A 24460-nucleotide genomic window follows, 5' to 3' on the forward strand; every position below is an offset into this window, starting at 1 on the left:
TTTGTTCATTCTTTTTCCACTCATTATACTTTATATGGAAGACTTTTCATAGCAAATAATCTCTATAAGGTACACACAATTATTTTTCTTAAAGATGTTAACAGTTTGATTCATCACAATAAGAGTTTTTCCATGTTACTTGGCTACATAGAGTCTGAAAGATAGTAAGAATTAAAAAAAAAACAACACAAGAACAAATTATTGAGTGTTTACTATGTCCTAGCTGCTATGTTAACAGTTTATATGAATTACCTCATTTAAATTCTCACACCAACCCTACGAGATAATTAGTATTATTATTTCCATTTTGTATACACAGAAACTGAGGCACAGAAATTTTCAGTGAGTTGCCCAAGTTTATAGTGCTAGTAACTGGCAGAGAAGTCTCTCTGATTCAATAATCCACATTTTTAACTATTGCCATACTACAGACTGATATGTTTTTATGAATTAACTAATAATATTCAATTCATAACAGTAGTATCTATTATTCATGAAGGATTTACTATGCAGCAGGGATTATTTTAAGCATTTTACATTTGTTATTTTATCTAATTGTCCAACTAACATATGACAATTATAATAGCCATTTTTAGAGATGAAGCAAGTGAAAAAACAGAGAGGTTAAGCAATTTGCCTAAGTTCTCAGAGTTAAGGAATTCTTGAATAGGATGAAAAACCGGATCAGTCTAATTCTAAAGCTAGTGTTTTTAAGCAGTTTTATTCATTGCCTCATGTTCTAGTATTTTGATTGACTTTCTGCAATTTCTAATGGTGCATAATGTATACTATGAAACTTTCTTATGGGAATTAAAAATATAAATAAACCAGTATCTGAGGAAGACTGGGGCAGAAAGAAAAGCTATCAATATTACCTACCATCACTAGATCCCACCTTCTAGGAAGTCTAGGCATGTCAGACTCCTGCAGCTTGTGTTATGATATAATTATTGTAGGAACAGCTCTGTGAAAACCCTCAAGTCCAGTCTTGGTAAAACAAATAGCGTCACTCATAGAAATCATCTCACCAGAAGTATTACTAGAATTAATTACATTTAACCAAGGATGGTAAATCAAGTAATCTTATATTCATAACTATGTCTTGAAAACCAGGTTTCAGTTTATAAATAAGTATTTCTTACAAGTCTTCCACAACAAAAATGAACTAAGCTACAATTGTATTGTAATCCCTAGGTATCATAGTCTCTAATTTTTAAGATACACTAGAACACAATTTTCTTCAACTGTCATGTTGACATTACATATAGTTTTGGTACTTAAAATTTCTTTCAGATGTAAATTGATTTAGTATTTACTAAGCATTATGAGAATTTTATGTAAAGGAAAGATTCCCAGATGCAGATTTACTAGGCAGAATAGCTCAGAGATTTTAAAAGACTTCGAACATAGTTTTAAGTATGAACTTTTTTTATGTTATATTACACAATTTTTATTTTTATTTTAGTTTTTACGGTGATTATTACAAAAATTAAAAGTTTTTTTAAAGCTTGTTTAAATGAAACTACAGCAAGTAGAAATTTTCACCATTAGGCATGATGCTCTGATGAATATACACATCTTTTCTATTTAAACAACGTAAATTGTATGTGTATAGACAAAATATAATTATCACAGGATTTTTAGTATGCCCTCAATGGATAATATTTAGCACATATATAGGATAAATATATATTGCACTTTAACAAATTAGTATGTCATGCCAACTGGAAAATAAGGGATCTAAATCAAGTAGCTTGTTTACATTAACAAAATTCATGTACAAGAGTCAAACTTTAATGCAACCATTTAAGGCATTTTAATAATAATGTGAAATTCAAAAGATAACCATATACACATACATCAGAACTCTAGCACAGTTCAAGAATTTGTCTCCAGATTAAATTTAAAAATTGAAAAGTTCAGTTTTACGTCACCTTCCCCTCTCTCCTTGCTTCTTTCATGGTAAAAAAATGTGAGTATTTTAAAACGCTGATCACAAAGTTACTTAAAAGCTTTACATTCCCAGAGATTTTTCTTCCGAGTAGATCTTGTTATGAAGAAACAAATTGACCCTTTTTTCACAGACAAGATTTATGTAGAAATTATGAAAGAAAATATAGGTAAGGAAAGGATCAAAATCTCTTTACTTCATAGTTGTAGAACACATAAAATTCCTGGTGTGCTCTTATAAAATGGCCATGGTTTTAGAGCTAAAGAGTTAAGGCCAATGAGTGTATGTGTGTTTGGATGGGGAGGGGGGAGGGGAGAGGGGAAGAGGGGGAAGGAAAAATGAATTTGTGCTGAATTTGCATTTAAGCTGAGAATGTTTTAAAACGAGACAGTGTTATAGAATTGTAATTTATGATCAGCCTGATATCTTTACACATTCTAGCAAGACACCTTAAGTCTGATTGATGAGAGCATGCTTAAGAAAACCTTTGAAAAATTAAGGGATAAAAGCGAAAGTAATAATCAAATATTGACTGCTTTAATGGAAACTTTTCTCTGACCCTTAGATATGCCATTTGGTATGCGGGGTATTATTACTATGACTGGCAGATGCCCAGTTTCTCAGGGTAAGCTCACAATGCGTCATTTTAAAGCTCATTTGTGTCTCTGTATTAATATATATTTGCAGAATGTTTCTCTCTCTATCATTTGCTCTGGCCCATTTTTGGTAAGTGAAAATGGTTTTATTCACTACTGATCATATATTTATTTTGATGAGAGATATATAGATTTAACATTGGCTTCAAGATAAATAACTGGATATAATATTAGCATCTAGGCATATGTTGAGTTGCAACCTGGTACACAAAGCTTGGTACACAAAGCTTGGTGAACAACTTCTAGACTGGGAAAGGTCATTTTAGTAATATTTTCCAATTCCTCACTTTCTACTACCGTGCGTGGTAAGAAATTGGGTCATTTTTATTCTTATAACAGTCTGTATTTTCTATCTCAGGAACCTATTTGCTTTCTTCATATATAACTTGTTTTGTTCATGTACCTTCATAAAATTTATCATTATTTATTTGTTTGCTTACATGTGTATTGTGTATCTCTATCATGGTCTGCAAATTCCATAAGATCAGAGATCTCTCTTGTCACTGTTGTATCCTTATCACCTAATATAATGATGGCACATTACAGGCACTGAATAAGCATTTGTTGAATGAATGAGTGCATGGATATCAGCTACAATGAGCAAAAGAGACAAGATGGTTTCCAAAGCAGGATTGTCAGTGGTAGCAATGTACCTAGCCTGTAAATATGGATAAACAGTTACATTTGGCTCATATTTAATAAAATGTGTAGTCCAAATATAGAGATATTTCTCTTGGCTTCTTTACAGGAGTATATAATTACATATACATGCACAAGGTAGCATAACAAAACAGTTATCAACTTGGTTGCCTTTGTCTTTATCCTTGAGATGTGTCAGCTTTTAATGAACTTACTAGCATTCATAATCAGTACTTGGCAGACCCTACAGTAATACAGGTCTTCTAAAAAAAATAGGTAGATAACTGGGAATTGATTTTTTTGAAAAATAAAGTTTATTGATTTTTACTGAGCATATGTGTTTTTCTTCCCTTTTTCCCGATGCCTCATTGGAAATGTCAGTAAAGGAGTACAAAATAGAATAAATTCATAACAGCACCAAGGGTGAGAGCAGTAGGCATGAACACATTTGGAGTATGTAAAGTTTGGGATTGTGGAAGACAGATAAATCTTATTGATAGATAAACTACATCAAGAGCTACTTCCCAGTATAAACATGCTACACAGAACAGATGGTAGGGTAATAAAAAGGCTACAAATTCAGGAAAAGTAGGTACAAGGAGTGGAAAGTTGGGTGACTGTTAAAATGATTATTTTGGTACACTCAGACCAGTCAGGCCCTCCATATGTGAAGCTGTGAAATTTAATCTTGGGTTAAAATCAGAGATCTAAATTATAAAAAAAAATAAATCAATCTGCCTGAAAATATCTAGTTCTCTTGACATGGATACTGGAATCTCACAGTAAAGCTTTCCTAATTTTGTAAAAGGGAGTTAGAGTTCTTGCTCACTTTACACCCACAAACTGTAAAGCAAAGACAGTCTGCCCATTATATACTCTCCCTGCACACATAGAGCCGCTAGTGACCTCTATCGCTTGGAGGAGAAAACTGTTGGGGAAACAGACATATGTAAACACAGAGGAAATCTATGCTACCTAGTCAACCATTCACATATATAAATAAACAACTAAGGATCAGTACATATTTGAGGAAGACCATTTTTCCCTTTTCTGTGGAACCAGTAGAAACAAATGGAAGAGGGACTTCCCTAGCAGTCCAGTGATTAAGATTTCACCTTCCAGTGCAGGGGGTCCAGGTTCAATCCCTGGTCAGGAAGGTAAGATCCCACATGCCTTGGGGCCAAAAAGCCAAAACATAAAACAGAAGCAATATTGTAACAAATTCAATAAAGACTTTTGTCCACATCAAAAGATCTTTAAAAAAAAAGAAACAAATGGAATAATTGATCTTGGTGGAATCACATAAAATCTAAAGAACAAATATTTCTGTCCTCATAAAAAAGAAATATTTGAGAAATAATACAGTCCATAAAAGAAGAGCAGGCAGCTATAGAAAAAGAGCAAATACAAAATAAAAAGATGTGTTATAAATTTAAATTTATAATTGCAAACTAAAAAAAATCTTTAAAAGAGTTAGAAGAAAAAAAGTTGAGGCACAGATAAAATGGAACAAAATGTCAGAGATGGAAACTATGAGAGAAAAAGTTAGAAAATCAGTGCAAGTGTTCCAACATTTATTTGGAATTCAGCTAAAACAAAGAGAAAACAGCTAAAACAAAGAGGGAGTAACAATCAAATAAGTAATAAAAGAACAATTTCTGGAAGAACTGATCTTAGAATTAAAGCAAGACCTAAGTTTGCAGGTTGGAATCAACAACAAAGCAAGGATTAAAGTCAAACATCAAGAATGAAGAGAATATCTTAAATGTATGCCAAGATAAGCAATATATCATTTACAAAGGAATATAAATTATTTTGGCATCAGAGTTCTCATTAGTCACACTAGAAAGTAGAAGAGAATGAAACAATGCATTGAAGTTTTGAAGGAAAACAATTTTGAACTTGGAATTCTATACCTAGATAAAATAGCAATTAGATAGGGGGAAAGAAGACATTTTCAGACATATATATGTGGCCTATGGTATTTCTCATTTTCTTACAGAGTAAGAAAAAATTAAGAGTTGAATGTCTTCCTGGGAAGCAAATGAAGCTAAGAAAGACTTGTCACCTTTTTCTAGAATTTAGAATGAGTTTTGAAAGGCATTTTAACAAACATAAAAAGAATGTAAAGCAGTATTTTGTGTGCTTAAGAACATAAAGTTAAACCTGTCTACCTGTGTTGTATTCCCAACTGCATTACTTCTTAGTTATTTTTCCTTGTGTAAGTTATGTAATTGGACCTTCATTTTTACATCTGTAGTATGGTAATAATCATTCTCTGTTATTAACACAATATTTTGACTATATACCTTTTAAGGTTGTTGTGATAATTCAATAATATAATCCACACAAGGTACTTAAAAAGAGTCCCTGACACAAAGCCAATACTCAATGGAGGTTAAATATTTTTATCCATCTTTTTTAAGAGTTGCCATCACACTTTTTTTTTTGTCATTTAACAATATTTTTTGTTGAAGTATAGTTACTTTACAATCTTTTGTTAGTTTCCAGTGTATAGCAAAGTGATTCCGTTTTTTATATATACATATGTATATATATATTCTCTTTCATATTCTTTTCCATTATAGGTTATTACAAGATAAAGAATATAGGCCCCTGTGTCATACAGTAGGTCCTTGTGGTTTATCTATTTCATATATAGTAATGTGTATATGTTAATCCCAAACTCCTAGTTTACCGCTCCCCCACAAGCCTCTGCTATCCCCTTTGGTAACCATGTTTGTTTTCTATGTCTGTAAGTCTGTTTCTGTTTTGAAAATAAGTTCATTTATATCATTTTTTTTAGGTTCCACATGTAAGTGATATCATATGATATTTGTTTTAGTCCGACTTACTTCACTTAATATGATAATCGCTAGGTCCATCTATGTTGCTGCAAATGACATTATTCCATTCTTTTTCTTTTTTTTTTTTTACATCTTTATTGCACTATAATTGCTTTACAATGGTGTGTTAGTTTCTGCTTTACAACAAAGTGAATCAGTTATACATACACATATGTTCCCATATCTCTTCCCTCTTGCGTCTTCCACCCTCCCACCCTCCCTATCCCACCCCTCCAGACAGTCACAAAGCACCGAGCTGATCTCCCTGTGCTATGCAGCTGCTTACCACTAGCAATCTACCTTACGACTGGTAGTGTATATATGTCCATGCCTCTCTCTCGCTTTGTCAAGTTTAGCCTTCCCCCTCCCCATATCCTCAAGTCCATCCTCTAGTAGGTCTGTGTCTTTATTCCTGTCTTACCCCTAGGTTCTTCATGACATTTTTTTTTCTTAAATTCCATATATATGTGTTAGCATACGGTATTTGTCTTTCTCTTTCTGACTTACTTCCCTCTGTATGACAGACTCTAGGTCTATCCACCTCATTACAAATAGCTCAATTTCATTTCTTTTTATGGCTGAGTAATATTCCATTGTATATATGTGCCACATCTTCTTTATCCATTCATCTGATGATGGACACTTAGATTGTTTCCATCTCCGGGCAATTGTAAATAGAGCTGCAATGAACATTTTGGTACATGACTCTTTTTGAATTATGGTTTTCTCAGGGTGTATGCTCAGTAGTGGAATTGCTGGGTCATATGGTAGTTCTATTTGTAGTTTTTAAAGGAACCTCCATACTGTCCTCCACAGTGGCTGTATCAATTTACATTCCCACAAACAGTGCAAGAGAGTTCCCTTTTCTCCACACCCTCTCCAGCATTTATTGTTTCTAGATTTTTTGATGATGGCCATTCTGACTGGTGTGAGATGATATCTCATTATAGTTTTGATTTGCATTTCTCTAATGATTAATGATGTTGAGCATTCTTTCATGGTTTGTTGCCACTCTGTATATCTTCTTTGGAGAAATGTCTATTTAGGTCTTCTGCCCATTTTGGATTGGGTTGTTTGGTTTTTTGTTATTGAGCTGCATGAGCTGCTCATAAATTTTGGAGATTAATCCTTTGTCAGTTGCTTCATTTGCAAATATTTTCTCCCATTCTGAGGATTATCTTTTGGTCTTGTTTATGGATTCCTTTGCTGTGCAAAAGCTTTGAAGTTTCATTAGGTCCCATTTGTTTATTTTTGTTTTTATTTCCATTTTTCTAGGAGATGGGTCAAAAAGGATCTTGCTGTGATTTATGTCACCGAGTGTTCTCCCTATGTTTTCCTCTAAGAGTTTTATAGTTTCTGGCCTTACATTTAGGTCTTTAATCCATTTTGAGCTTATTTTTGTGTATGGAATTAGGGAGTGATCTAATCACATCCTTTTACATGTACCTAACCAGTTTTCCCAGCACCACTTATTGAAGAGGCTGTCCTTTCTCCACTGTACATTCCTGCCTCCTTTATCAAAGATAAGGTGGTCATAGGTGTATGGGTTTATTTCTGTGCTTTCTGTCCTGTTCCATTGCTCTATCTTTCTGTTTTTGCACCAGTGCCATACTGTCTTCATTACTGTAGCTTTGTAGTATAATCTGAAGTCAGGGAGCCTGATTCCTCCAGCTCCGTTTTTTGTTCTCAAGATTGCTTTGGCAATTTGGGGGCTTTTGTGTTTCCATAAAAATTGTGAAAGTTTTTGTTCTAGTTCTGTGAAAAAGGCCAGTGGTAGTTTGATAGGGATTGCACTGAATCTGTAGATTGCTTTGGGTAGTAGAGTCATTTTCACAATGTTGATTCTACCAATCCAAGAACATGGTATATTTCTCCGTCTATTTGTATCATCCTTATTTTCTTACATCAGTGTCTTATAATTTTCTGCATACAGGTCTTTTGTCTCCTTAGGTAGGTTTATTCCTAGATATTTTATTCTTTTTGTTGCAATGGTAAATGGGAGTGTTTTCTTGATTTCACTTTCAGATTTTTCATCATTAGGGTATAGGAATGCCACAGATTTCTGTGCATTAATTTTGTATCCTGCTACCTTACCAAATTCATTGATTAGCTCTAGTAGTTTTCTACTAGCATGTTTAGGATTCTCTACGTATAGTATCATGTCATCTGCAAACAGTGACAGCTTTACTTCTTCTTTTCTGATTTGGATTCCTTTTATTTCCTTTTCTTCTCTGATTGCTATGGCCAAAACTTCCAAAACTATGTTGAATAAGAGTGGTGAGAGTGGGCAACCTTGTCTTGTTCCTGATCTTAGTGGAAATGCTTTCAGTTTTTCACCATTGAGGATGATGTTGGCAGTGGGTTTGTCATATATGGCCTTTATTATGTTGAGGAAAGTTCCCTCTATGCCTACATTCTGCTGGGTTTTTATCATAAATGGGTGTTGAATTTTGTCAAAAGCATTCTCTGCATCTATTGAGATGATCATATGGTTTTTCTCCTTCAATTTGTTAATATGGTGTATCACGTTGATTGATTTGCATATATTGAAGAATCCTTGCATTCCTGGAATAATCCCCACTTGATCATGGTGTATGATCCATTTAATGTGCTGTTGGATTCTTTTTGCTAGCATTTTATTAAGAATTTTTGCATGTATGTTCATCAGAGATATTGGCCTGTAGTTTTCTTTCTTTGTGACATCCTTGTCTGGTTTTGGTATCAGGGTGATGGTGGCCTTGTAGAATGAATTTGGGAGTGTTCCTCCCTCTGCGATATTTTGGAAGAGTTTGAGAAGGATAGGTGTTAGCTCTTCTCTAAATGTTTGATAGAATTCGCCTGTGAAGCCATCTGGTCCTGGGCTTTTCTTTGTTGGAAGATTTTTAATCACAGTTTCAATTTCAGTGCTTGTGATTGGTCTGTTCATATTTTCTATTTCTTCCTGATTCAGTCTTGGCAGGTTGTGCATTTCTAAGACTTTGTCCATTTCTTCCAGGTTGTCCATTTTATTGGCATAGAGTTGCTTGTAGTAATCTCTCATGATCTTTTGTATTTCTGCAGTGTCAGTTGTTACTTCTCCTTTTTCATTTCTAATTCTATTGATTTGAGTCTTCTCCCTTTTTTTCTTGATGAGTCTGGCTAATGGTTTATCTATTTTGTTTATCTTCTCAAAGAACCAGCTTTTAGTTTTATTGATTCTTGCTATCATTTTCTTCATTTCTTTTTCATTTATTTCTGATGTGATATTTATGATTTCTTTCCTTCTGCTAACTTTGGGGTTTTTTTGTTCTTCTTTCTCTAATTGCTTTAGGTTCAAGTTTAGGTTGTTTATTCGAGATGTTTCCTGCTTCTTAAGGTGGGCTTGTATCGCTATAAACTTCCCTCTTAGAAGTGCTTTTGCTGCCTCCCATAGATTTTGGGTTGTCGTTTCTCCATTTGTTTGTCATTTGTTTCTATGTATTTTTTTATTTTCTCTTTGATTTCTTCAGTGATCACTTCATTATTAAGTATTGTATTGTTTAGCCTCCATGTGTTTGTATTTTTTTACAAATTTTTTCTGTAATTGATATCTCGTCTCATAACGCTGTGGTCGGAAAAGATACTTGATACAATTTCAATTTTCTTAAATTTACCAAGGCTTGATTTGTGACCTGAGATTTGATCTATCCTGGAGAATGTTCCATGAGCACTTGAGAAAAATGTGTATTCTGTTGTTTTTGGATGTAAGGTCCTATAAATATCAATTAAGTCCATCTTGTTTAATGTATCATTTAAAGCTTGTGTTTCCTTATTTATTTTCATTTTGGATGATCTGTCCATTGGTGAAAGTGGGGTGTTAAAGTCCCCTACTATGAATGTGTTACTGTCGATTTCCCCTTTTATGGCTGTTAGTATTTGCCTTATGTATTGAGGTGCTCCACTGTTGGGTGCATAAATATTTACAATTGTTATATCTTCTTCTTGGATTGATCCCGTGATCATTATGTAGCATTCTTTGTCTCCTCTAATAGTCTTTATTTTAAAGTCTATTTTGTCTGATATGAGAATTGCTACTCCAGCTTTCTTTTGGTTTCCATTTGCATGAAATATCTTTTTCCATCCCCTCACTTTCAGTCTGTATGTGTGTCTAGGTCTGTAGTGGGTCTCTTGTAGACATGAAATATATGGGTCTTGTTTTTGTATCCATTCAACCAGTCTGTGTCTTTTGGTGGGAGCATTTAATCCATTTAAATTTAAGGTAATTATCAATATGTATGTTCCTATTCCCATTTTCTTAATTGTTTTGGGTTTGTTATTGTAGGTCTTTTCCTTCTCTGTGTTTCTTGCCTAGAGTAGTTCCTTTAGCAGTTTTTGTAAAGCTGGTTTGGTGGTGCTGAACTCTCTCAGCTTTTGCTTGTCTGTAAAGGTTTTATTTTCTCCATCAAATGTGAATGAGATCCTTGCTGGTTAGAGTAATCTTGGTTGCAGGTTTTTTCCTTCATCACTTTAAATATGTCCCGCCAGTCCCTTCTGGCTTGCAGAGTTTCTGCTGAAAGATCAGCTGTTACCCTTATGGGGATTCCCTTGTGTGTTATTTGTTGTTTTTCCTTTGCTGATTTTAATATGTTTTCTTTGTATTTAGTTTTTGACAGTTTGTTTAATATGTGTCTTGGTGTATTTCTCCTTGGATTTATCCTGTATGGGACTCTCTGTGCTTCCTGGACTTGATTAACTGTTTCCTTTCCCATATTAGGGAAGTTTTCAACTATAATCTCTTCAAATATTTTCTCAGTCCCTTTCCTTTTCTCTTCTTCTTCTGGAACCCCTATAATTCGAATGTTGGTGCATTTGATGTTGTCCCAGAGGTCTCTGAGACTGTCCTCAGTTCTTTTCATTCTTTTATCTTTATTCTGCTCTGCAGTAGTTATTTCCAGTATTTTATCTTCCAGGTCACTTATCCATTCTTCTGCCTCAGTTATTCTGCTATTGATCCCATCTAGAATATTTTTAATTTCATTTATTGTGTTGTTCATCATTGTTTGTTTCATCTTTAGTTCTTCTAGGTCCTTGTTAAATGTTTCTTGCATTTTGTCTATTCTATTTCCAAGATTTTGTGTCATCTTCACTATCATTATTCTGAATTCTTTTTCAGGTAGACTGCCTATTTCCTCTTCATTTGTTAGGTCTGGTCGGTTTTTATCTTGCTCCTTCATCTGCTGTGTGTTTTTCTGTTTCTCATTTTGCTTATCTTACTGTGTTTGGGGTCTCCTTTTCACAGGCTGCACATTCTTAGTTCCCATTGTTTTTGGTGTCTGTCCCCAGTGGCTAAGGTTGGTTCAGTGGGTTGTGTAGGCTTCCTGTGTTCTGCCTGTGTTCTGGTGGATGAGGCTGGATCTTGTCTTTCTGGTTGGCAGGTCCACATCTGGTCGTGTGTTTTGGGGTGTCTTTGGACTTATTTTGATTTTAGGTAGCCTCTCTGCTAATGGGTGGGTTAGTGTTCCTGTCTTGCTAGTTGTTTGGCATAGGATGTCCAGCACTGTAGCTTGCTGGTTGTTGAGTGAAGCTGGGTGCTGGTGTTGAGATGGAGATCTCTGGGAGATTTGCACCATTTGATATTACGTGGAGCTGGGAGGTCTCTTGTTGACCAGTTTCCTGAAGTTGGCTCTCCCTCCTCAGAGGCACAGCGCTGACTCCTGGGGGCTGAACCAAGAGCCTTTCATCCACTCGGCTCAGAATAAAAGGGAGAAAAAATAGAAAGAAAGATTTATTAGAAGTAAAGTGAGAGAAAGAAAGAAAGAAAGAAAGGAGGGAGGGAGGGAGGAAGGAAGGAAGGAGGGAAGAAAGGAAAGGAAAAGATAAAGTAAAATAAAATAAAGTAAGATAAAATATAATAAAGTTATTAAAACAAAAAAATAATTATTAAGAGATAAAAAAGAAAAAAAAATAAAAAACAAAAAGTAAAACTGACGGATAGAACCCGAAGACAAATGGTGGAAGGAAAGCTATACAGACAAATTCTCATACAGAAGCATACGCATACACACTCACAAAAAGAGGAAAAGGGGAAAAAATCATAAATCTTGCTCCCAAAGTCCACCTCCTCAATTTGGGATGATTCATTGTCTAAAGAGGGAAGGAGGGAAAGAAAGAAGATAAAGTAAAATAAAATTATTAAAATAAAAAATAAGTATTAAGAAAAAAAATTTTTTAAAAATGGATGGAAAAAACCCTAGGACAAATGGTGGAAGCAAAGCTGTACAGACAAAATCTCACACAGAAGGATACACATACACACTCACAAAAAGAGGAAAAGGGGAAAAAAATAATAAATCTTGCTCTCAAAGTCCATCTCCTTAATTTGGGATGTTTCGTTGTCTATTCATGTATTCCACAGATGCAGGTACATCAAGTTGATTGTGGAGCTTTAATCTGCTGCTTCTGAGGCTGCTGGGAGAGATACCCCTTTTTCTTCATTGTTCTCACAGCTCTCAGTGGCTCAGCTTTGGATATGGCCCTGCATCTGCGTGTAGGTCGCCAGAGGGCATCTGTTCTTCGCTCAGACAGTACGGGGTTAAAGGAGCCACTGATTCGGGGGTCTGGCTCACTCAAGCCTGGGGGAGGGAGGGGCACGGAGTGCGGGGCGAGCCTGCGGCGGCAGAGGCCAGTGTGAAGTTGCACCAGCCTGAGGCGCGCCGTGCGTTCTCCCGGAGGAGTTGACCCTGGATCCCGGGACCCTGGCAGTGGCGGGCTGCACAGGCTCCCCGGAAGGGGGTGTGGATAGTGACCTCTGCTCACACACAGGCTTTTTGGTGGCAGCTGCAGCAGCCTTAGCGTCTCATTTCCGTCTCTGGGGTCCACGCTTTTAGCCGCGGCTCGCGCCGGTCTCTGGAGCTCCTTTAAGCAGCGCTCTTAATCCCCTCTCCTCGCGCACCAGGAAACAAAGAGGTAAGAAAAAGTCTCTTGCCTCTTCGGCAGGTCCAGACTTTTCCCCAGACTCTCTCCTGGCTAGCCGTGGCGCACTAACCCCCTGCAGGCTTTGTTCACACCACCAACCCCAGTCCTCTCCCGGCACTCCGACCGAAGCCCAAACCTCAATTCCCAGCCCAGCCACCTCGGTGGTTGAGCAGACAAGCCTCTCGGGCTGTTGAGTGCCAGTCGGCCCTGATTCTCTGTGCGGGAATCTCTCTGCTTTGCCCTCCGCACCCCTGTGGCTGCGCTCTCCTCCATAGCTCTGAAACTTCCCCCTCCGCCACCTGCAGTCTCCACCCGTGAAGGGGCTTCCGAGTGTGTGGAAACCTTTCCTCCTTCACAGCTCCCCCCGACTGGTGCAGTTCCTGTCCCTATCCTTTTGTCTCTGTTTATTCTTTTTTCTTTTGCCCTTCCCAGGTATGTGGGGGGTTTCTTGCCTTTTGGGAGGTCTGAGGTCTTCTGCCAGCGTTCAGTAGGTGTTCTGTAGGAGTTGTTCCACGTGTAGATGTATTTCTGGTGTATCTGTGGGGAGGAAGGTGGTCTCTTACTCTTCTGCCATCTTCCCGGAAACCTTTCCATTCTTTCTTATGGTTGAGTAATATTCCATTATATATATATATATATATATATATATATATATATATATATATATCAATATATACATATATACATATACACCATATCTTCATTCACCTGTCAATGGACATTTAGGTTCCTTCCATGTCTTAAGCTATTGTAAATAGTGCTACTGTGAATATTGGGGTTCATGTATCTTCTCTGGGTATATGCGCAGGAGTGGGATTGCAGGATCATATGGTAACTCTATTTTTAGATTTTTAAGAAACCTCCATACTGTTCTCCATGGTGGCTGCACCAATTTACATTTCCACCAGTAGCATAGGAGGGTTTCTTTTTATCCCCACCCTTTCCAGCATTTATTATTTGTAGACTTTTTAATGATGGCCATTCTGACTGGTATGAGGTGATACCTCCCTGTAGCTTTGATTTGCATTTCTCTAGTAATTAGCAATATTGAGCATCTTTTCATGTGCCTGTTGGCTATCTGTATGTCTTCTTTGTTGAAATTCTATATAGGTCTTCTGCCCATTTTTTGATTGGGTTGTTTGTTTATATGATATTAAACTATATAAGGTATTTGTATATTTTTGAAATTAATCCCTTCTTGGTTTCATCATTTGCAAATGTTTTCTTCCAGTCTGTAGGTTGTCTTTTCGTTTTGTTTATGGTTTCCTTTGTGGTGCAAAGCTTTTGAGTTTAATTAGGTCCCAGTTGTTTATTTTTGTTTTTATTTTCATTACTCTAGGAGATGAATCCAAAAAAGTATTGCTGTTATTATGTCAAAGAGTGTCCTTCTTATGCTTTCCTTTAGGAGTTTTATAGTATCTGGTCTTCCATTTAAGTCTTTTTTTTGTATATTGTATTTTTTTTTGTATATTGCATTAGAAAATGTTCTAATTTCATTCTTTTACATGTAGTTGTTCAGTTATCCCAGCACCACCTATTGAAGTAACTGTCTTTTCTCCATTGTATATTCTTGCCTCCTTTGTCATAGATTAATTGACCATAAGTGCATGGGTTTATTTCTGGGCTTTCTCTCCAGTTTCATTGCTATATATGTCTGTTTTTATGCCAGTACCATACTGTTTTGATGTCTGTAGCTTTGTAGTATAGTCTGAAGTCAGGGAGTGTGATTCCTCTAGCTCCATTCTTTTTTCTCAAGATTTTTTTGGCCATTTGGGGTGTTTTGTGTTTCCATACAAATTTAAAAATTTTTTGTTCTAGTTCTGTTAAAAATGCCACTGCTAATTTGATAGGGGTTGCATTGAATCTGTAGATTGCCTTGGGTAGTATGGTCATTTTAACAATGTTGATTCTTCTTTCTGATTCAAGAACATGGTATATCTTTCAATCTCTTTGTGTTATTATCCATTTTTAAAATAAGCTCAAACTAAAAAATCATCAACAAACTGATTTTTATTTTTTATCATAAAACTACTATTTAGGAATCAAAGCAATCATGGTGATGCTGTATTTTTTTTTCTGGTGTGTTGGTAAGTGTAGTAAATGGAAATATGTGTGTGATGAATGCCTGTGGAGGGCCTTGTAGAGATAAGATAATGATATCTTATCATTAATAAGATAAGATAATGCTTTCTTATATTTTGGTATTGGTCATTATTTTTTAGTATATTGGTATTGGTATTGGTCATTGTTTTTTCTTTCCTGATATTTATGATTCACACTCACTGGACATTTTATTGCAGAAATATAGCCTTGCATACTTTGTTATTTTAATACCATATTTGATACATTTACAGTTGATCACATTCTGTTGTGTCATACTTAATGTTTCTCAATATAGTACTTTTCAGAAATATTTTCTTTAATTTTTGATCTCTGTTGAGCTGTATATATTAAAAGACAATGTGTCTTTTAATTGATTATTTAAATGGGAATCTACTAATTATTTAGTTTGCAAAATTAACTTTTGAAATCAGCTAGGACCCTTGGATTACCAAATACAATCCCTGAAAGTCCCAAAGAAAGGCAATTAATATTCCAGGCAAAATTATAATATCAAATATTATGTGAACTTAAAGAATTACATCTAATTTCCTCTTCTTATAATAGAAGACTTACATAAAATTGATCAAAAAATTACATTAAATTGTTATTGACTTGTTCTCTGAAAAATGTTGTTGATAAGAGGACTGGGAATGGATACCTCTCATTATTTTTAAAAAAGTCAGTTTAATGACTTAGCTTATGAATGTCTTCAAGTATTTCCACCAGGTATATTTCAGTTCTGCATGTGGAAGAGGTAAACTGTCAGTGAGACTTACCAGTTTAAGCTCCACCGTTTACGAGGCAAAGTGCAGATGGTGGGTGGGAGGAAGGTAATGAAATAGTCAAATAAAGTAGCAAAATTGTGCTAAAATATAAAGTGAATTTGATGGGAACTTATTTTTTAATGGATAAAATTGTGTCAGAAGTATATTTCAAGTGCATATAGTCAATTTACTACCAAAAATTTAGGCATGACCTAGTTGTGGTCTAAAGAAACCATTGATTCAACTGGAAGAGAGAGCTATATCATAAACTATAAACTTCTACTGTTAACAAAAGCCCCAAATAGGGTCTAAGCAGAAGAAAGAGATGATTGGAATATTATCTTATTCAGAGTTAGGATTAAAAAATATGTAGTAGAAAAGGCAAAAAGTACAAGTCATTACTTAGAGACCATGGGGAGAAATAAAAAGATGAATAAACATAAATATCTCCAGAAAAGGAAAGTCATGGCATATGGAATGAGTGGTGAGCACTGAAAATAGATAAATATAATAAAACACAACCTAATTTTATGAATATCATTTCATGAAAATAAAAACATAATTTGTAAATTGAAGTGTTAGTGATATCAGTTTTCTAACATAAATGGGTTTTGGTTGATAGGATTAAGGGAATTAAATGGGCATGTAAGTTTTTCATCTTACAGTAGAAGAGAGAAATACAGGTTCATTAATAATTTGAGGTTAAAAGTAGCAAGTGTGGGGCTTCCCTGGTGGCGCAGTGGTTGAGAGTCCACCTGCCGATGCAGGGGACACGGGTTCGTGCCCTGGTCCGGGAAGATGCCACATGCTGCGGAGCAGCTGGGCCCATAAGCCATGGCCGCTGAGCCTGCGCATCCGGAGCCTGTGCTCCGCAACAGGAGAGGCCACAACAGTGAGAGGCCCGTGTACCGCAAAAAAAAAAAAAAAAAAAAAAGCAAGTGTGTATGTAAGATCTATTAGATTTGAAAGGATACACAATATGGTACATATGAGATGCAATGGAAGAAACAGGTAACTACTAGAAGAAGAAAAATAAAATGGGAGAGTGGACAGATATGATAAGAGGATCAGAAACAATAAACACATTTTAAGTTGATAGGTATGTTTATACTAACTGATTTTTATTCTTTACAAGCAGTCTATATAATTTTTGTTAAGCCTTTGAGCTTATGTGCAATCATCTTGAAAATTGGTATCTAATGTTTGCTGGAAACTGGCACATTTATTTCAGTAGCATATTCATTTCTTTACTCAAGACACATTTAGCAAGCTGTAATTTTCATGCCTTTTTGGTTTTCTTTAATATAATTTTAATGACATTACATGATGGCCTATGGTGACATTACCATATTTCATTAGATGTATTCTGTTTTTTAAATTATTTTTATTTATTTTCTTTATTTTTTTGACCGCATGGGGTCTTAGTTGCAGCATGTGGGGTCTTTACTGAGGCATGCGGGATCTTTTCATTGAGGCACGGGCTCTTCATTATGGCGCGTGGGCTTCTCTCTAGTTGTAGCATGCGGGTTTTCTCTCTCTAGTTGTGGTGTATGGGCTCCAGGGTGCGTGGGCTCTGTAGTTTACATCACACAGGCTCTCTCTCTAGTTGAGGCACGTGACCTCAGTAGTTGTGGCGCGTGGGCTTAGTTGCCCTGCGGCATGTGGGATCTTATTCCCTGACCAGGGATTGAACCCACGTCCCCTGCATTGGAAGGCAGATTCCTTACCAGTGGACCACCAGGGAAGTCTCTCATTAGATGTATTCTAGGCCATCATGATGGTGTCTGAGTTGCCAAATATGTAAGAAGTCTAAAGATCCATAAATAATGCAATTCGGAGATAATAAATTTCCACGTTTATTAGTAATATTTCAAACAATAGACGATGTCATCACTATTTTTTTTTTTTTTTTTTTTTTTGTGGTACGTGGGCCTCTCACTGTTGTGACCTCTTCCGTTGCGGAGCACACGCTCCGGATGTGCAGGCTCAGTGGCCATGGCTCACGGGCCCAGCCGCTCCGCGGCATGTGGGATCCTCCTGGACCGGGGCACGAACCCATGTCCCCTGCATCGGCAGACGGACTCTCAACCACTGCGCCACTAGGGAAGCCCTGTCATCACTATTAATCACTTTTTTTAAAACCCTAGAATGTTAGAATACTTTTTGAATTCTGCATAAGTTAAATTTTGAGTCTATGCCCTAATAGAGAGCTTGTTAGTAATATGCATGTGCTTTTTACAGGTATCCTCAGGGACTTGATTTTTGCTTTCCTATCTGCTATGTTTGAGATGATTTCCTCTCAGCTAGTGGTGCTGTCTGTTTACAGTATTTTGGCATACACTTTCTCGTTAGTGATACTAGTCCTAGCTTCCTGTATTATTGAATTTGCAGCAAAGTAGACTTTACTGGAGCTCTTCTTGCTAGTTAAAAGATTCCTCCACTCCTGTCCTCCTTACACTTAACTCTCCTGGAAGGGAATTGCTTATGATAGTGAAGGGCTTTAGTTCTCTCAGCTAATAATTTGGCATAATCCATGAGTAGCAAATTCAGAAATTCTACTTAAACTCCATTACAATTATATAGTTAAATATATTACACTCAACATTTTAGGTGCTTTAAATTAAGGCTGTTATAATGGTATATTGCTTTGTTCCAAAGAGCCTGTGCCTTTATTCTATGAGTTTGGGTGGAAGCCATCATGGAATTAGAATTGTGATTTAAAGTGGGTTTCAAACTACCTGAAAAGTGCTATGACACTATAGTATAAATTGATTGTTTTGAAAAGTAATAATGACTTCATTTTTAAAAAATGATGACAATTATCTTAAAATTCAAGAAATATGGAAGAATATGAAGAAAATGTAAACTTTTTTTGCAAAACTCCATCATTTAATAAATATTATTAAGTTGATAAAAATATTTCAGATATACATCTCACCTATGCAATATACAGATTGAAAAGTAAAAAGATAGAAATCTACATAGAGGGGTAAATATGGAAGGATATAAGAATGAATATATATATAAAATGATAAATTTATAATTTTACTTATTTTTTCCAGCTTTATTGAGATATAATTGATATATAATATTGTGTAAATTTAAGATGTATGACACAATTACTTCATACACCATATATTGCTAAATGATTACCACAATAGGGCTAATTAACACATCTATCACCTCATATAATTACAATTTTTTTGTGATGAGAACATTTATAATTTACTTTCTTAGCAAATTTCAAGGATATAATATACTGTTGTTAACTATAATCACTGCCGAATGTAAGATCCTCAGAACTCATTCATCTTAAAACTAAAAGTTTATACCTTTTGACCAACATCTTCCCATTTCCCCCTCTCCTCTGCCCCTGGCAACCACCATTCTTATCTCTGTTCTGTGAGTTTAGCTTTTAAAAATTACACATATAACTAAGATCTTACAGTATTTGTCTTTTTCTGTCTGACTTATTTCACTTAACATAATGCCCTCAGGTCCATCCATGTGGTAGCAAATGGCAGGGTTTCCTTCTTTTTTATGGCTGAATAGTATTCCATTGTATGTATACACCACATTTTCTTTATCTATGTATTGATGGACTCTTAGATTGTTTCCATGTCTTGGCTATTGTGAATAATGTGATGGATATGGGGATGCAGATGTCTCTTAGAAATAGTGATTTTGTTTCCTAGTATATATATCCAAAAGTGGGATTGCTTGGTCATATAGTAGTTCTATTTTTAAAATAATGGCTACACCAATTTACATTCCTACCAACAGTGCATAAATGTCCCCATTTCTCCACATCCTTGCCAACAATTGTTATCTCCTGTTTTTTTTTTTATACTAGCCATTTGAATAGGCATGAGGTGATATCTTATCATGGTTTTGACTTACATTTCCCTGATGATTGGTGCTTTTGAGCATCTTTTCTTTTACCTGTTGGCTGTTTGTATGTCTTTGGAAAAATGTCTATTCAGGTCCTCTGCCCATTTTTAAATTGTATTATTATTATTATTTTTTGTTATTGAGTTTTATGAGTTTCTTATATATTTTTGATATTAACCCCTTATCTGATAAATAGTTTGCAGATATTTTCTCTCATTCTGTAGGTTGCCTCTTCATTTTGTTGACTGTTTTTTGCTGTTCATAAGATTTTGTTTGATGTAATCCCACTTGTTTGTTTTTGTTTGTTTCTTGTGCTTTTGGTATCATATCCAAAATATCGTTGCTAAGAGCAATTTCAAGGAGACTTTTCCTACATTTCCTTCTCAGTGTTTTACTGTTTCACATCTTACATTTAAGTCTTTTATTCATTTTGAGTTAATTTTTGTGAGTAGTGTAAGATAGAGGTCCAATTTCATTATTTTGCATGTGAATATCTGGTTTTCCCAGACCACTGATTGAAAAGACTTTCTTTTCCCCACTGAGTATTGTTGGCTCCCTTGTCAAATATTAGTTGACCATATATGTATAGGTTTATTTCTGGACTCTCAATTCTGTTCCATAGGACTATGCATCTTTTTTTAATGTCAGCATCATACTGTTTTGATTACTCTAGCTTTGTAGTATATAGTGTAAAATCAGCAAGTGTGATAGCTCCAATTTTGTTCCATTCTTTGAAGATTGCTTTGGCTATTTGGGGTCTTCTGTGGTTCCATAGGAATTTTAGGATTGTTTTTCTATTTCTGTAAGAAACGCCATTAGAATCTTGTTAGAGATTGCATATAATCTATAGATGACGTTGAGTATTAAGGACATTTTAACAACTTCAATTGTTCTAATCCAAAAACACAGGATATCTTTCTATTTATATATGTCTTTTTCAGTTTCTTTCATCAGTGTCCTATAGTTTTCAGTGTACAGATATGTCACCTTCTTGATTAAATTTCTTTCAAAGTATTTGATTGTATTTGATGCTGTCGTGAATGGGATTGTTTTTTTTAATTTCTTTTTCAGATACTTTATTGTTTGCATATAGAAATGCAACTCATTTGTGTATGCTAATTTTGTACGTGCAACTTTATTGACTTCATGGATTAGTTCTAACCGATTTTTGGTAGAGTCTCTAGGGTTTTCTATGTATGAGATCATGTAATCTGCAGAGATAATTTTACTTCTTTTTTCCCCCAATTTGTGTGCCTTTTATTTCTTTTACTTGCCTAATGCTCTGGCAAGGACTTCTAGTACTTTGTTGAATAGGAATTATTAGAGTGGGCACCCTTGTCTTTCTCTTGATTTTAGAGGAATAGCTTTCAGCTTTTCACCTTCGCATGATGTTATCTGTTGGTTTGTCATGTATGGCCTTTAATATGTTGGGGTACATTCCTTCTATAACCAATTTATTGAGAGCTTTTATCATTAAAGAGTGTTAACTTTTGTCAAACACTTTTTCTGCATCTATTGAGAGGATCATGTAATGTTAATCCTTCATTCTATTAATGTTGTATATCACGTATATTGATTTTCATATGTGGTAACATTCTTGAATTCCAGGAATTAATCCCATTTCATCATGGTTTATGATCCTTTTAATATACTGTTTAATTTGGTTTGCTAGAATATTGTGAGCATTTTTGCACATATATTCATCAGGGATATTGGCCTGTGGTTTTCTATTCTTGTACTGTCCTTATCTGGCTTTGGTATCAGGGTAATTCTGTCCTTCTAAAATGAGTTTGGGAGTGTTCCCTCATCTTTAATGTTTTGGAAGAGTTTGAGGAGGATTAGCATTAATTCTTCTCTAAATTTTTGTTGGAATTCACTAGTAAAACCATCTGGTCCTGGATTTTTCTTTTTTGGAGTGTTTCAAAATTACTACCTGTTGTTACTGCTCTATTCAGATTTTCTGTTTCTTCATAATTCAGCCTAGTCTATGTTTCTAGGAAATTATCCATTTATTCTAGGTCATCCAGCTTGTTGGTGTATAATTGTTCATAATAGCCTCTTACGATCTTTTGTATTTCTCTGGTATCAGTTGTATTGTCTGCCTTTTCATGTATTTGAGTCTTCTCTTTTTTTCTGGGTTAGTTTGGCTAAAGATTTGTCCAATTTCTCTTTTTAAAATAGAAACTCAGTTTCATTGATTTTTCTATTGTCTTTTTAGTCTCTATTTCATTTATTTCTGCTCTAATATTTATTTTTTGCTTCCCTTTGCTAACTTTGGACTTTGTTTTTCTTATTTCTTTTTTTTTTTTTTTGCGGTATGCGGGCCTCTCACTGTTGTGGCCTCTCCCATTGCGGAGCACAGGCTCTGGATACGCAGGCTCAGCGGCCATGGCCCACGGGCCCAGCTGCTCCACGGCATGTGGGATCTTCCCAGACCGGGGCTCGAACCCGTGTTCCTTGCATCGGCAGGTGGACTCTCAACCACTGCACCACCAGAGCCCCTGTTTTTCTTATTTCTTGAGGTATAAAGCTAGGTTCTTTATTTGAGATCGTTTTTTTCTGTAATGTAGGCCTTTACATCACTATAAATTTCCCTCTTAGAACTGTTTTTACTTCTTCCCATAAGTTTTGGTGTGTTGTATTTTCTCTTTCATTTTATTCAAGATACTTTCTGACTTCTCTTTTAATTTATTTCACCCATGGGTTGTTCAGGAGTGTGCTGTTTAATTTTTCCATGTTTGTGAATTTTCCAATTTTCAACCTGTATTCATTTATAATTTCATACCATTGTGGTTGGAAAAGATAACTAGATGTGATTTTGATCTTTTTGGATTTGTTAAGGCTTCCTTTGTGGCCAAACATATAATCTGTCATGGAGAATGTTCCATGTGTGCTTGAGAAGAAAGTATATTCTCATGCTGTTTGTTGAAATGCTCTGTATATCTGAGTTCCATTTGTTCTATAGCTGTATTCATGTCCTCTGTTTCCTTATTAATTTTCTGGCTGCATGATCTATCCAATGTTGAAAGTGGTGTGAAGCCCCCAAATATGATTTTATGCTATTTCTCCCTTCAGTTCTGTTAATATTTACTTTAAATATTTAGGTTCTCCAAAACTGAGTGCATATATATTTATAATTGTTATATCCTCTTGATGAATTGATTTTTTTGTCACTATATAGTGACTTTCTTTGTCTCTTATGAATGATTTTGTCTGAAAGTCTATTTTATCTGATATAACTATAGCCACTCCTACTCTCTTTTGGTTAACATTTACAGGGAATATCTTTTTCCATCCTTCATTTTCAACTTATCTGTTTCCTTAAAGCTAAAGTGTGTTTCTTTTAGGTAGCATATAGTTGGGTGTTGTGGGTTTACATATATATATATCTCCCGGTACTCTATGTCTCTTGATTGGAGAACTTGGTCCATTTACATTTCAAGTAATTATTGATAATTTAGGACTTACTTTTGCTGTTTTGTTCATTGTTTCTGAGTGTTTCTTTAGTTCCTTTTTCCTTTTCTTTCTTGCTATCTTCCTTTGTGATATATTTTTTGTAGTGATATGCTTTAATTCCTATCTCTTTAACTTTTGTGTATCTACTATAGATTTTTGCTTTGTGCTTAACATGAGACTTACAGAAAACATGTTACAGGTATAACAATTTATTTTAATCAGATAACAATTTAGCTTTAATTGTATATGTAAACTCTACACTTTTGCTTCTTCTCCCCCCACATTTTATGTTATTGATTTCACACTTTACATCTTTTAATATTGTGCACCTATTAACAAATTATTGTAGCTCTTGTTATTTTAATATTACTGTTTTTTAACTTTTATTTAGAAATAAAAGTGATGTATACAGCATCATCATAGTATTAGCATATTATGAATTTAACTATATACTTACCTTTACCAGTGAGTTTTATACTTACATGTTTTTATGTCATTACTTAGTGTCCTTTCATTTCAATGTGAAGAACTCCCTTTAGTATTTTTTGTAAGGTAGGTCTAGTGGTGATGAACTCCCATAACTTTTGTTTGTCTGGGAATGTTCTTATTTCTCCTTCATTTCTGAAGGACACTCTTGCTAAGTATAGTGTTCTTAATTGGCATTTTAGAAATTTCAGCAGTGTGAATATATCTTCCCACTCCCTCCTGGCCTGCAAAATTTCTGTAGAGAAAACCACCAATATCCTTATGGGGGTTCTTTTCTATATGATGAGTTATTTTTCTTTGCTGCTTTCAAAATTCTCTCTTTGTCTTTAACTATTAATATTTTGATTATAATGTATCTTGGAGTAATCTTCTCTGGGTTGATCTTACTTGATGTCCTTTGAACTTCTTGTACCTGGATGTCCATCTCTCTCCCTGGATTTGGAAATTTTTCAGCTATTGTGTCTTTAACTATGCTTTCTGTCTCATTCTCCCTCTCTTCTTTTCTGGAACTCCTGTGATACAAATGTTAGTTTCCCTGATGGTGTCCCATACTTTATGTAGGCTTCATTTACTCTTTTTTTTTTTCCTCTAACTGGCTAACTTCAAATGATCTCTCTTCAAATTTGCTGATTCTTTCTTCTGTATGATAAAATCTGTTGTGGAAGCTCTCTATTGAATTTTTACTTCTGTGATTATATCCTTCAGCTCCAGGATTTCTGGGGGATTTTTTGTTAT

General features: G+C 35.1%; 1 long non-coding RNA gene across 1 annotated transcript in view; it reads left to right on the forward strand.

Annotated features, from left to right (window-relative positions):
* Positions 1–2514: 2514 nt before the first annotated feature.
* Positions 2515–24460, forward strand: part of LOC141277662 (uncharacterized) — a 440393-nt gene continuing 418447 nt past the window's right edge. The window contains exon 1 of the long non-coding RNA XR_012329421.1: positions 2515–2576. This is a non-coding gene — a long non-coding RNA (uncharacterized lncRNA). The remainder of the gene's footprint in view (positions 2577–24460) is intronic.

The sequence above is a fragment of the Tursiops truncatus genome, chromosome X (assembly GCF_011762595.2).
Source record: "Tursiops truncatus isolate mTurTru1 chromosome X, mTurTru1.mat.Y, whole genome shotgun sequence".
Classification (NCBI taxonomy): Eukaryota; Metazoa; Chordata; class Mammalia; order Artiodactyla; family Delphinidae; genus Tursiops; species Tursiops truncatus.